The 12610-nt window shown below is 41.6% G+C and overlaps 3 non-coding genes across 3 annotated transcripts; 2 read left to right on the top strand and 1 right to left on the bottom strand.

Annotated features, from left to right (window-relative positions):
• Positions 1-203: 203 nt before the first annotated feature.
• Positions 204-277, top strand: TRNAI-AAU (transfer RNA isoleucine (anticodon AAU)). The gene has a single exon. It is a non-coding gene; the product is annotated as a tRNA-Ile (tRNA).
• Positions 278-5373: 5096 nt separating this feature from the next.
• TRNAV-UAC (transfer RNA valine (anticodon UAC)) lies at positions 5374-5446 on the bottom strand. Its single transcript has one exon. It is a non-coding gene; the product is annotated as a tRNA-Val (tRNA).
• A 4653-nt stretch (positions 5447-10099) lies between these two features.
• TRNAT-AGU (transfer RNA threonine (anticodon AGU)) lies at positions 10100-10173 on the top strand. Its single transcript has one exon. It is a non-coding gene; the product is annotated as a tRNA-Thr (tRNA).
• Positions 10174-12610: the final 2437 nt, after the last annotated feature.

Below are 12610 nucleotides of genomic sequence, written 5' to 3'. Positions count from 1 at the left end.
TTGCGATTTTTTAAAGAAGTAACATACGAGTGCTGGGACGGAGAGGTTTTTTAAAGGAAATTGAAGGTCAGGGCAGGTGCATTTAGGGAAGGCAGGAATGGGAAGAGATAAAGAATTCTCTGTTTCGTTTTAGGAAAAACTTTGAAACAATAGTTTGGGCTTATAGGAAACTTTAGGGACAGAAGGAGGACAAGGACTTTCGTGGCCGGTTAGCTCAGTTGGTTAGAGCGTGGTGCTAATAACGCCAAGGTCGCGGGTTCGATCCCCGTACGGGCCAGGCCAGGACGGCTGTTGTTATCTTTATTCGCAGATATCGTCCCTCAGTCTCACGACTGCTCCCAGGACTCAATCTACGGATAAAACAAAAAACTCGCTGAGAATTAAAAGATTCAACACACACCAGGCATTTCCCCCAAAGTTGAGATCCTTGTTTAGTCCCTATCTTCAGTGTCAAAGGACAGCAGTGACCCGTGAAGGGGCAAAGATCCACGTGTGGCAAGGTTTTCCATTGGGAAACTGATGCTTGCAAAAAACTGACCTATTGGGATTATTTCCTTCCGAAAAGAACTTATAAAACCATCTGCGCTTCCCACACTTGCACACTTGGGTCTCCACTAATTCAGTGAAAGATGAAACAAGCTTTTTTAATGACATATGAAAAAATTTTTATTAACATCAACGTAATAGGAAAGAAACAGCTTCGTTTTGAACTTTCTGAAGATCCATTCGACAGGTAGAAGCCTCGTTATTTTAAAAATGTTTCATTTCAGGTAAAATATATTCACACGTTTCACAGAAAACATAAAAAGGTACAGTGACAAGTTTCCTCCTCTCCTTGTACCTCATCTACCGGAAAACCATTTCCAACTTCTGTAGGTGAACTCTGCGCATAATTGCTTACTATGGTTTCCAGTTTCCTTTATACAAGTAGACAAGGTATATAAGTTTTTGTTTTCCCTTCTTTCCATGAAAGAGTCGGCTTATTTACACATCGTGCTGCAACTTGCCTTCATCACTTAACAATATAATGTGGAACCTCTATTTTATCAGTATTTAGAGAGCTTTCAAATAGCACTTTCAATATTGTACACTTGGCAAAATCGGAGCTTACTTTCTGAAAAGTCGACATATTCAGCAGAAGTTGACTCTGAAATATTCCAACCTTTCGCATCGTGGAAGAAGAGAATGTACACAAGAAGGAGACTGTGAAACCACAGAGCAGGAGGGGAGATGACGTTGAGAAGGTTCTTCTACAAAGGGGGACAAAGCACTTTCTGCTAAACTCATGAGCGTGAAAAGAGCCCTGAAATAGGGGCTCCCAGATGTTTTGGTGATGAAAGAAAATTAGGTATTAATTGGACAAATGTTTATTAATCCCGTCACTCTTCAGAATGCAATAATTAGTTGTTATTCTCTGTCTGGTAGATGAGGAAGATACATTTTTATGTGAACAAAGCAGAATCCAAGAGAGTTCGTGCAAGATTCTGATTCTTTTGTTTTAAAGTCAACTTCATTATGGAATGATTTGCCTACAATAAAATGCACCCATTTTAAGTATAAAATTTGATGAATTTTGACATATTTATACATGCATGTAAGAGCTAACATAATTAAAGTAGAGAACATTTCTATGATCTGAAAAAGCTCCCCATGCTTGTGGTAGTCAGAATAATGGCGCCCCCATAGATGTCCATATCCTAACCCCTGAGAGCTATGAATATGTCACTTTACATGACCAAAGGGACTTTGCAGAAGTGATTAAGCTAAGATCTTGAAATGAGGTCATTATCTTGAATTACCTGGATTGGGCCCAATGTCATCCCAAGACTCCTCTTAAGAGGGGTCGGCATCAGAGAAGGGGAGGAGTCACATCACGGAAGCAGAGGTTCTGGAGATGCAAGGCTATGGGCCCAGGGATGCCGCAGCCTCCTGAAGTTGGAAGAGGGAAGGCAACAGAGTCTCCTCTACAACTTACAGAAGGAATGCAGTCCTGGTGACCCATTTTAGACTCCTGACCACAGCTGTAAGACAATAAATTTATGTTGCTTTAAACCACTCAGTTTGTGGTTACAACAGCGATAGGAAAGGAATACATGCCCTTTCCCAGTCAGTCACATCCCCACCCCAGCTCCAGGGAACAGCAGATCTGTTTCCTTCACAATGGTTTCCCCTTTTCCGGAATTTCTTATAGATCATACACGATGTATGTTGTGTTCCTGGCTTCTTCTGCTCAGCACAATATTTTTGAGAGTCACTCATGTTGTTGCATGTATCAGCAGTTTATTTCATTTTGTCGCTGAGTTGTACTCGGTTGTACAGACATATAACCATTTGTTTTTCTATTCGCCTGTGTACGGACATTTGCATTGTTTTAATTTTCTAGCTATTATGAGTAGAACTGCTATGAACATTCATGTAGCAAGTATGTTTGAACGTATTTTGTATTAGTCAGAGTTCTCCAGAGAAAGAGAAGATATATAGATGGGTAAAGAGAGGGAGAGAGACTGAGATTTTAAGGAATTGACTCATACCAATGTGGAAGTAGCCAAATACAAAATCTGCGGGTTAGTTTGACTGGCTGGAGACCCAGAAAAGAACTGATGTTACCGCTTGAATGAAAAGGCAATCTGCTGGCAGAATTCCCTCTTCCTGGGGAGAGGTCAGTCTGTTTTCTCTTAAGGCCTTCAACTGATTGGCTGAGGCCCACCCACATTATAGAGGAAATCGGCTTTACTCAAAGTCTATTGCTTCACCTGTGAATCTCGTCTAAAAAGTATCTTCACAGCAACATGTGAACTACTGTTTGACCAAATATGTGGGTCCTGTGGGTCCAAATGTCCTGGCCTTCTTGGCACATAAAATTAACCATCACATGAGTCTTCATTTCTTGTTGTGAAATAGCTAGGAATGGAATTGCTGGGCCATTTGGTAAATGTGTGTTTAACTTTCTGAGAAACTACCAAGTGTTTTCCAAAGGTCTGGTGCCATTTTACATTTCAAATGATATTTTGTGAGAGTTCCAGTTGTACCAAACCTCTCCAACACTTTGTATTGTCAGTTATTTAGATTTTAGACAGTCTACTGTATTTAAAGAATAATCTCATCGTGGCATTAATTTGCATTCCCCATCACTAATAGTGAGCATTTTTTCGTATGCTTCTTGACTATTCATATCCCTTCTTTTTTGAAGTGTGTGTTCAAGTCTTTTGCCATGTTTTTCTTGGGTTTTGTCATTTAGTATTGAGTTGTAAGAGTCCCTCAAGTATTTTGGATACAAGTCCTTTCTCAGTTATGTATTGGAGTATGTTCCCACAGTGTGTGACTTGCCTTTTCGTTTTCTTACTGGGCTCTCGCAGAGAGCAGAAGTTTTTCATTTTGATGGGGAACATTTAATCAAAGTTTCGTGTTTTATGGTTCACATGCTCCATGGTCACGATGATTTTCTCCTATGTTTTCTTCTGAGAGTTTTATAAATTAGTGCTTTTGTTTAGGTCTATGATCTATTTGGAGTTAATTCTTGTTTATACTCTGAGATCAAGGTCAAAGTTAATTTTTTCCATGTGGTTATCCCATTGTTCCAGCACTATTATTTTTTTAAGAAAGAGAGACTATTCTTTTCTCGTCCACTACATTGTCACTACTGTCAAGCCTTGCTGTGGCGGCATCCCACAGAATATAGAGGAAGAGTGGCACAGATGTAAGCTCAGCAACAATCTTCCTCACTATAAAAAAAGAAAAATGCACATTAGAAAAGTAATTTCTGGAGAGTCCTTGAAAATTATGCAAACATCTTCATCCTCCTCAGGGTTTTACGTACTAGTTTGGCATGCATAAATAATTCGGTAAGAATCAATTATTCCTGTAATCCTTTCAAATTGACAATGTAGTAACTGCATTGTTCTCTTGACCTGTGTTGCTTAGAATTCTATTCTAAGGAGGAGGTTCTCCTCCTCTGCTTATTTATTCATTCATTTATTCATTCATTCATTCATTTCAAATGGATTCACGGATTCTTATTCAATGAGTTACAATCATTAACCATTTATTTTAATGCTCCAGTTGTCACAGATCTGACCAATGTGAGCTCTTCAAATTAACTCCAAAGTCGTTTTGACATGTACCATCATTTTTAAAGAAGTTCTTCATTTCTGAGACAAGGAAAGTCTCCTCCTTTATATCGTACTTTTTTTGCCCCAATTTTGAGATCAGCTATTTTTCAAAAAAGCTCTGGATCCATTCACCATCGAATGGTTTTTAGAAATCAAGATCCGAGTACTAGGTATGCTCATTGCTTCTAGGCTCTCTCAGGGGACAGAGATAGAAAATGTGCACATGCATACATATGCAAGTGTCTATATCTATATCTAGTTATCTACAAATAGATATAACCATGATTTCATACTGATGCCTCCAACTCAAATCCAACAACCCAGGGGTTATTGTACTTTATAACTTTTCTATTTGTAACTTCCTTCTCCAACAGATCAAAAATAGTTCTCATTATCTTCAGTCTGTTTTACTTACCTGGAAAAGAGAGAAGCACGTTGAAGAGGATCAGGAGTTCTGGCAATGCTGGAAAGCTCCAAGTAAGATATTTGTTTTCATTTTCCAGCAGTAATTTCCAACACTGTACATTTCACACCAGAGATTGCATGGGGCAGAACACTCCACAAGGTCCAGGCTGAGTTCTATAAACTAGCAAGCCCATGTTAGGATCCTAGGGTGCTGATTGTAATAGTTCTGCTTAATGGAACTTACTAATGCTCTTTTTGTGATATGCTACGTCACTAATTTTTGTCAGTGTTCCCTGTGCCCTTGAGAAGAAGGTATATTCTCTATACCAGGTTATTAATTAATTTTGATATATATCGGTACAAGTTCTACCTTCAGGTTTATGCGGATTTGGTTTTCTATATCCTTCCTCGTTTTGTGTCCATTTGACCTATCATGTGTGGAAGGTGTCATTTTAAAGCCTAGTATTCTTAGTGCTCTTTAAATCTATTCCCTGTATCTTTTGCAATTTTTATTTTACAAATGTAGTTGGTGCATCTTTTAGCACATAACTTTGTAACTGTTCTAGCTTTATTGAAATCATGGCCTTTAACATTAAAAGTTGATCTTTTTGGCCGTGTTTAATCTTTTTGGCCTGAAGTCAAATTTATCTAATGTCGAGATCACAAACCTTGCCTTCTCCTTGTTTCTACCCGGTGTACCTTAGCCCATTCCTTTATTTTCTTCTTTCTGAATCGTTTTATTTTAGACCTGTAGGACATTTGGTCCAGTCCAAAACGCCCATAAGAACTTTGGCACATCTGGAGGGCAAGAGAAAGGAGCTCACCACATTTGTTCTTAATGGAAACATAAAGAATCTCGTAGTTCCACTGGGAATTGAACCCAGGATCTTCTGCGTGTAAGGCAGACGTGCTAACCACTACACCATGGAACCCAAAGATAGTACGGTCTCTTAAGTGCTCTTACTAGAACCAAAATCAGAAAAGAAAATTAAAAATGGACACAGATAGGTATTATGGCTAAGAATTTACTCCCGTGAACCTGGTTCAGAGAGGAGGTATGCAGACACATGAACTATCTACATATTACACACGCAACGTTGAAAGTCTTAATGGGTAGTGTCACCCGCAAATACAGGATCAGAATGACTTCAGATGTTCGATGGCACTCTCCATTTCTAGCCTCCTGGAACACTCTCAGTCTAGTCTACATTTATTCAGTTTTTTGACCCATATTTATTGAGAGCTTACTATGTTCCAGATACTTTACAAGGCATTGGAGATACAGTAGTAAATACAAAGGTCAAAACCCTTTCTTGACGTGACATTGTGGTTTCTAATGCATGCCGGACACTAAATCAGTGTGTTCATATTTCCAGGAAACTGTGGCAGAATTTAGCAGCAATTTATATTACTCCTCCTTCACCCCTTGTCCTGAAGCCAGAACTTCCACATTTCAATTTAAAAGATGAAAAACCACATTCGTTAAGATCACCACCAACCCCATCATAAATATCGAGCATTATTATGAAATTGGTTTAGAATTTGCAGACCCCTCAGAAGAGTCCTGGGTTGTTCATATGCCTGACCTGGCTAATAGAAAGTTATTGGCCTGGACATAAACAACATATTTGTGCTATTGGGCTAATTTTTCTTGTGCTCCTATAGGCAGTCAAACATGCCTGAGCCAGCCTGCTAGTTCCACAGGAGTCTGAGACTCACACGGAACAGAGTCCACTCTCTCTCCCCTCTGAACCTATAGCAACGGACCCCCAGATGTTTGAGCAAGCCCAGCTGAGATCAATAAATTTACCCAGGTGAGCCCAGCCTACATCAACTGACCCTGAGCCAACCAGCAGTCCTGTGAGAATAAATAATTATGTTTTATGCTACCGACATTTGGGGTGATTTCTTATGCAGTAAAAGCAAATTGATTCTTAAGGAGACAAACTTTGAGAATATCCTCTCTGAGATGCAGGAGTTGACTTCAATATTCACCTGACTTCAAGGATATATCCTCACGTATTATTCACTTGTGGAGTGCCCACTTCCTTGAAAATATCAGTCACACATTGCATGAGCACACCTGCCCAGCCAGGAGGCCATTGAGTGATGGATATACATTCTGTGGGGATTTTCCACTCAGCAGTTAACCATTATTATATCCAGTTAATACTCCAATGGTCTCAGAGAGAAACTGGTTTTTGTTGACTTCTGGGATACATATTGACATATGCATACCAAAAGGAGACAGAGACATTAAAAAAAAGAAAACCACAGACCAGTAGCACTCATAAACATAAGCACACAAATCTTTAAACACATTTTGGCAAATCAAATTCAGCAATATGTAAAAAGCATAAGACATTGTTATTACATGGGGTTTATCCCAGTCTGCTTTAACATTCAAAAAATTAAGCAATGTTCCTCACCAAATTAATAGACCAAGCAGACAGAAAGCATACGATCTTACGAGTAGAGGCAGAAAAAGCACTCAGGTAAACTCAACATCCGTTCATAATAAAAATTTATGAAATGTAAATAAAATAAAATCAAACACAGAGTATCTACAAAAAATAATGTACACCTACCATCATACATAATGGTTAGAGACTGAACGCTTTCCCCCTTAACTTGGAATCGAGGCAACAATGTCCCTTTTCTCACTTTTCCGATTCAAGGAAAGTACTGAAAATCCTAGCTGCTACAATACAACAACTGTGCAGATTTTAAAAGAAGAAATGAAACTGTCTTTATTCACAGACCTGATCTTCTATGAGGAAAACCCCATACAATCTACAGTAAAACTCCTGGGCCTAATAAGAGAGATACAAGGTCAACATACAAAATTCAGTCGTATTTCTATATAGCAGCAATGAATGATTAAAATTTGAATTTTTTCAAAAAAGGAAGTATTTAGATATGTCTAACAATATATCTGTAGAATTCGTATGCAAATAACTGAAAAATGAGACACATATCTTGTTTACAGGTTGGAAGACCCAAAATTGTTAAGGTATCAATTCTCCACGAATTGATCTCTGGATTCCTAACAGTTCCAATCAAAATCTCAGCACGCTGTTAAATAGACAGCGACAAGCTGATTCTAAAATTTATATCGATAGGCAAAGAAAACAAAGTAGCCAAAACAATTCTGAAAAAGAAGAACAACGCCAGAGGACTCAAATTATCCCGTTTCAAGACTTAAAGCTACAATAATTAAGACAGTGTGGTATTAGCAAAACGATAGACACATACGTCAGTGGACTAGAATAGAGAAGTCAGGGATAGGGCCACACAAATATCGTCCACTGATTTTCGAAAACCATTCAGTGGAGAAGGACAGACTTTTCATGGAATGATGCTGGAAATTTGGAAGTCTAGATGCAAAAAAGGCCCGTGACACATACATCATGCCTCATACAAAAGTTAAGGCAGAATGTATCATAGACTGTATTTGTTTCCTATGGCTCCCCTAAGATATTACCACAGATTTGGTGGTTTAAAACAGCAGAAGCTGCTTCTTCACAGTTCCGGGGCCCAGAAATCCAAAATCATTATCACTGGGCTGAACCCCAGGTGTTGGTGAGGTCCAAGGGCTCGAGGAGAATCCATTCCAGCTTCTGGTGGCCACCAGAATTGTACCATATCACTCTAATCTCTGCTTCCATGGTCACCCTGTCTTCTCTTCTATCTGTGTGTCTTAAGTCCCCCCTTCTTCCTCTTATAAGGAGACATGTGGTTGCATATAGGGTCCCCCGGAATAATCAGGACAATCTCTCTATCTCAAGATCCTTAACTTAATCACATCTCAAAGTCTTTTACTACCACGTAAAATAACATCCACAGGTTCTCGGGATTAGGACACGGATACCTTGGGAGGGGATGTTATTCACCCTACTGATACCGGCCCTGATATCAGTTTCCCCACATTAAACCCAACATATATGAGGTTAAAACCAAAGCACTCATTCCCTGCTTACTCCCTGGCTTTCTGGCTCCAGAATCCGCTATCCGCCAGGGAGACAGACACCGCCAAGGATAAGCACCTGGAACCATTGTCTCCACCCCACAAGGAGATACAGGCTGGTGGGAAAGCTCTGACCAGCAAGGCCACAGGCTCCCCTACCTAAAACCCCAAATAAAACCCCCTGCTTTTAGCTTTTTGGGGAGTTTGGGATTTCAGTGTTAGCTGCCCTCTCTCCTTGCTTAGGGGTGTGCAATAATAAAATTCTTCCTTTCTTCCACTGCACCCGGTGTCAGAGATTGGCTTGCTGTGCAACAGGTGAGCAAACTCACTTCAGGTTCAATATCACTACCACATAGACCTAAATATAAAACAGAGATCTACAATACTTCTAGAAGAAAGCATAGGACATAATCTGTGTGACCCTGGGTTTCGCAATCAACTTTTAGATACAACAGGATTTTGATTTCACCTGTGTAAACACGAGTTACTTTTATCTAAATATGAAAACAGAGAGAGAGAAAGAGAGACAGGTGGTGGAATTTCCTGATCGTTACAAGTGCATTTATAGGCTCCTGATGTCTGCGTTTACAAATAGTTGATTACGCTATTCCCACGGATCCGACAAGAGGGGAGGTAGCAGGGAACAGCGCTGAGACTGAGATACAGGTCGGGGACAATCAGATCTGTCTTCTCCCTCCCCTGCTTCCTCGGCCTCTCGACTCTCCTCCTGTTTAAGTCTGGACCCTTAGTTTCGTGCTCAGCCACTTTGTTCTCTTTTCCTTGTGCTGCCCCCTTTTCCAGTTTATTTGCACTTCTTTCTATTCTTTCCCTCAAGTGCCGCCAAGTTTCCTCTTAAGTTTCATCTTCGCGGCACCAGGACTGGATGCTACCTTTACCGGTCTTTTGGGCTCATCCTCTACTACCCCGTCTTCAGCTAAATTGGCTTTCTTCCTCGGGGCCTGGCTGTCCTCTGTGACTGCAGCCCCGAGGGAGCCTGACTCGAATCGCTGGAGCAGCGAGACCGCTCGCAAGACTGGCTTGTCTGGCGGCCGCCGCTCCCGCCCGTGTACTGTATATTTTATAAAACATTTCATGTGCTACAGCAAATTGTTTGCCAGTCTTCGCGAATACCCGAAAATGGTCAGTTTCACGTGGGATACGAAGCAACAGCTTGGCCTCAAAGAGAAGAAAACCAACAGTGTTTGAGTGCCCGCATTTTGCCGATTGACTTACGCGTCGTTTCAGTTAAGCCTCACAGCGATCTTCCTTGCTTTGTCAATCGAACCGATCATTATCTCCCTATTACAGAAACTGAGAAGTATCGAAACTGAGAAATAGCTTCCATAGGAAGCCGCACAAACTCCTCGAAGTGAAAGGGCTTGGCTGCATATTTCAAGATCCAGCGGCTCAAGAAAGTTTCTTTTTTTCTCTCTCCCTTAGCACAGCGTATAACCAGCTGTGCACCTTTTAAGAGAGACGAAGAGAAAAGCTTCACGCAGATCCTGAGAATTAGTCCTGATACTCTTCTGCGGATCAAATATTCTTGAGAACTACGAAGGGCAGACTGAAAAGCAACATCACCTTCAAATGATGTGTGAGTCAGCGGCCCCGTGTCCTGGGCTCCGTGGCTTAGTTGGTCAAAGCGCCTGTCTAGTAAACAGGAGATCCTGGGTTCGAATCCCAGCGGGGCCTCTCAAGGCGACCTTTTGCAATTCACTGGACACAAATGCAGACAACTGGAGCTAGACCTCCCATCAAGCCCCACAAGTGCAAGGGACAGCTTCGGCCAAACAATCTTACGAAAAAACAAGCCAACAAAAATCTCTCCTGATTGCCTGTGACGGGAACACCAAAATATCTCCGCTGGGAACTCAAAACGTTTTTCTTCTAATATGATGACATGAGTATTGGAATTGCCTAGCAGAATCAGGTTTGCTTCTTGGTCTTCGTTTCCTTTACCGTTTTATCAAGTCTCACTCACCACTTAGCTTTTAGGTCATCTCTGTGACTCCCTTAAGGTTTTGTTGTTGTTGTTTTCTGGTTTTTTTGTTTGTTTTTGTTTTTGTGGGGTTTTTTTTTGTTTGTTTGGTTTTTTTGCCTCCTGGAACCTTCACCACAGCTGGCACATTGTCAATATTTGGGTTTTTTGAATGGCTCCTTGAATGACCACTCTTCGCCCCGCCATCCCACCTCGTCCAATTTTGCACCAAGTAGCTTTTTCGCCCACTGCATAGTGCTATGAGCCATGCTTCTCAGAACTTCGTGGGCATGGGAATCACCTGGTGATCCACTAAAATGCAGATTTTATTTCACTACGACTGTGACCAGGATTCTGCATTTCTACAAGCTCTCAGGTGATGTCTATACTGCTGTTACATGAACCGGGCTTTGAGTCATGTGAGCGAATCAAAGACGAGTTGAGTACTTCCCATGCTGAGAACTCAAGACGTTTTTCTTCTAATACTATGAGATGAGCTTTGGAATCAAAGAACAGGTGAGTATTTCAGTATGGTAACAGGAAAATGCTTTCTCTCTACAAATTAATTCCCAAACAAGACCTGGAAATTCACAGATACGCCTTTAACTAAAGTGTCTTATCTCAAACTGAAATCCTGTTTCTCTACTGGAGAAACTCTAACTGGAATACTCTACTGGAATACTCTAAGATTAATGCAGGCTCATTACCCCTAAATCCCATTAAATCTCACCTGGTCCATGACTTCCCATCACCAATGACTGCTCCTCATTTGAACCTTCCTGGCCTCGCCTTACGGTTCTTTTGAGCAGCTCTTAGACTCTGACAGAAGTTTTCCCGGGTGCTCTCTCCTAATCAATCACCTTGTGTGTTGAAGCTGGGTTCTATCCACTTCAGCATTCCTTGCATTGCACCTTCCATCAACATTTGTGTATTGGCAGATGGGATGGAAAGGGTGAAAGATTGAAATGTAAAGAGTGGGGATGCTGGAAAGTTGAGCATTCAGAAAAGAATGTCATGAGTGTTCCCACCAAGTTTTAAACCAGGACTCTTTGGTGTGTGAGGCAAAGGTGGAAACCTCAACATGACGGGATTCACATGGAAAGGACTTCTCTTGCAAACTCATAAGAGTCTTGGTCTTCATCAGCGCTTCTTACCTGGAATTGTACCCTGTTCTCTCTCATTGTAATGCTGCTTCATGTTGACCCTGCCTCTACAATTCCACGTTAACGTTGGTCCCAAGGTACTAGACCAGCCCAGAAATGTCCAACCCACAATCTGTATTGCGCTTGTGAAGCCTCACCTCACACGCATGTAGAGAAACCTCACAGGTCTGGGCACTTATTAGAACTGACGTTAACATTATAATAACACCACAGAAACACTACCCTCTCCGATGCTGGGGGGGTTCCTTCCTCTGTCATCCCTGCACCTCCATAATTTTCTCAGATAGCTGCACGCTGGGAACTAATGAATCATCCTAAAATCTGCCAGTCTTGCCCAGGCCCCTCACCCACTTCAAACTCATATGTCTTATCTCCACTTGTAGGTCACACAGGTCCTGATAACTCAGCACACTTCCAAACGGACTCCTTAACTTGCCTATGGAAGGGATTATTTTCCTGTTTTCCATCTCACTGAGGAATCTGGGCTCCAGATTGACTTGACTCAAAGTACCTCCTCACCCACCAAATCAAAAGTCAACTTCTGGTTTTGCCTCTGCTACCTGCAGAATTCCCTTCCTGGCTCTCTCGCCTGGGAGCTCTAATTTGAGCTCTTATTAGAGCGTCTTCCTCATTCCTTTGTCTGCATTCCTGGCCCCCTAAATTCCTTATTTGCATATCAACCAGAGAGATCTTTAGCTCCAAATGGAAAACGTCATCTCCCTTCTTCAAACTTTCCCAACTCTCCCCCTCATATTGATGCGGGGTCGGTGAGCTGAGGAGTCGAAAGAAAGATTTCTTAGACTCGCAAGACCTGGCAGTAGTGCTCTTTTATTTAGAGAGTAGTGTAGAATAGCATGGGGACAGGACCCATGGGCAGTCAGAGCTTCTGCTGCCGCCGCTTCTGCTGCCCCCGCTGGCATGGGGACAGGGCCCATGGGCAGGCAGAGCAGCTGCTGCTGCCCCCGCTGGCATGGGGACAGGACCCATG

The sequence above is a fragment of the Equus caballus genome, chromosome 20 (assembly GCF_041296265.1).
Source record: "Equus caballus isolate H_3958 breed thoroughbred chromosome 20, TB-T2T, whole genome shotgun sequence".
NCBI lineage: Eukaryota > Metazoa > Chordata > Mammalia > Perissodactyla > Equidae > Equus > Equus caballus.
The sequence above is the reverse complement of the archived record's forward strand: the minus strand, read 5'-3'. Positions and strand labels throughout refer to the sequence as shown.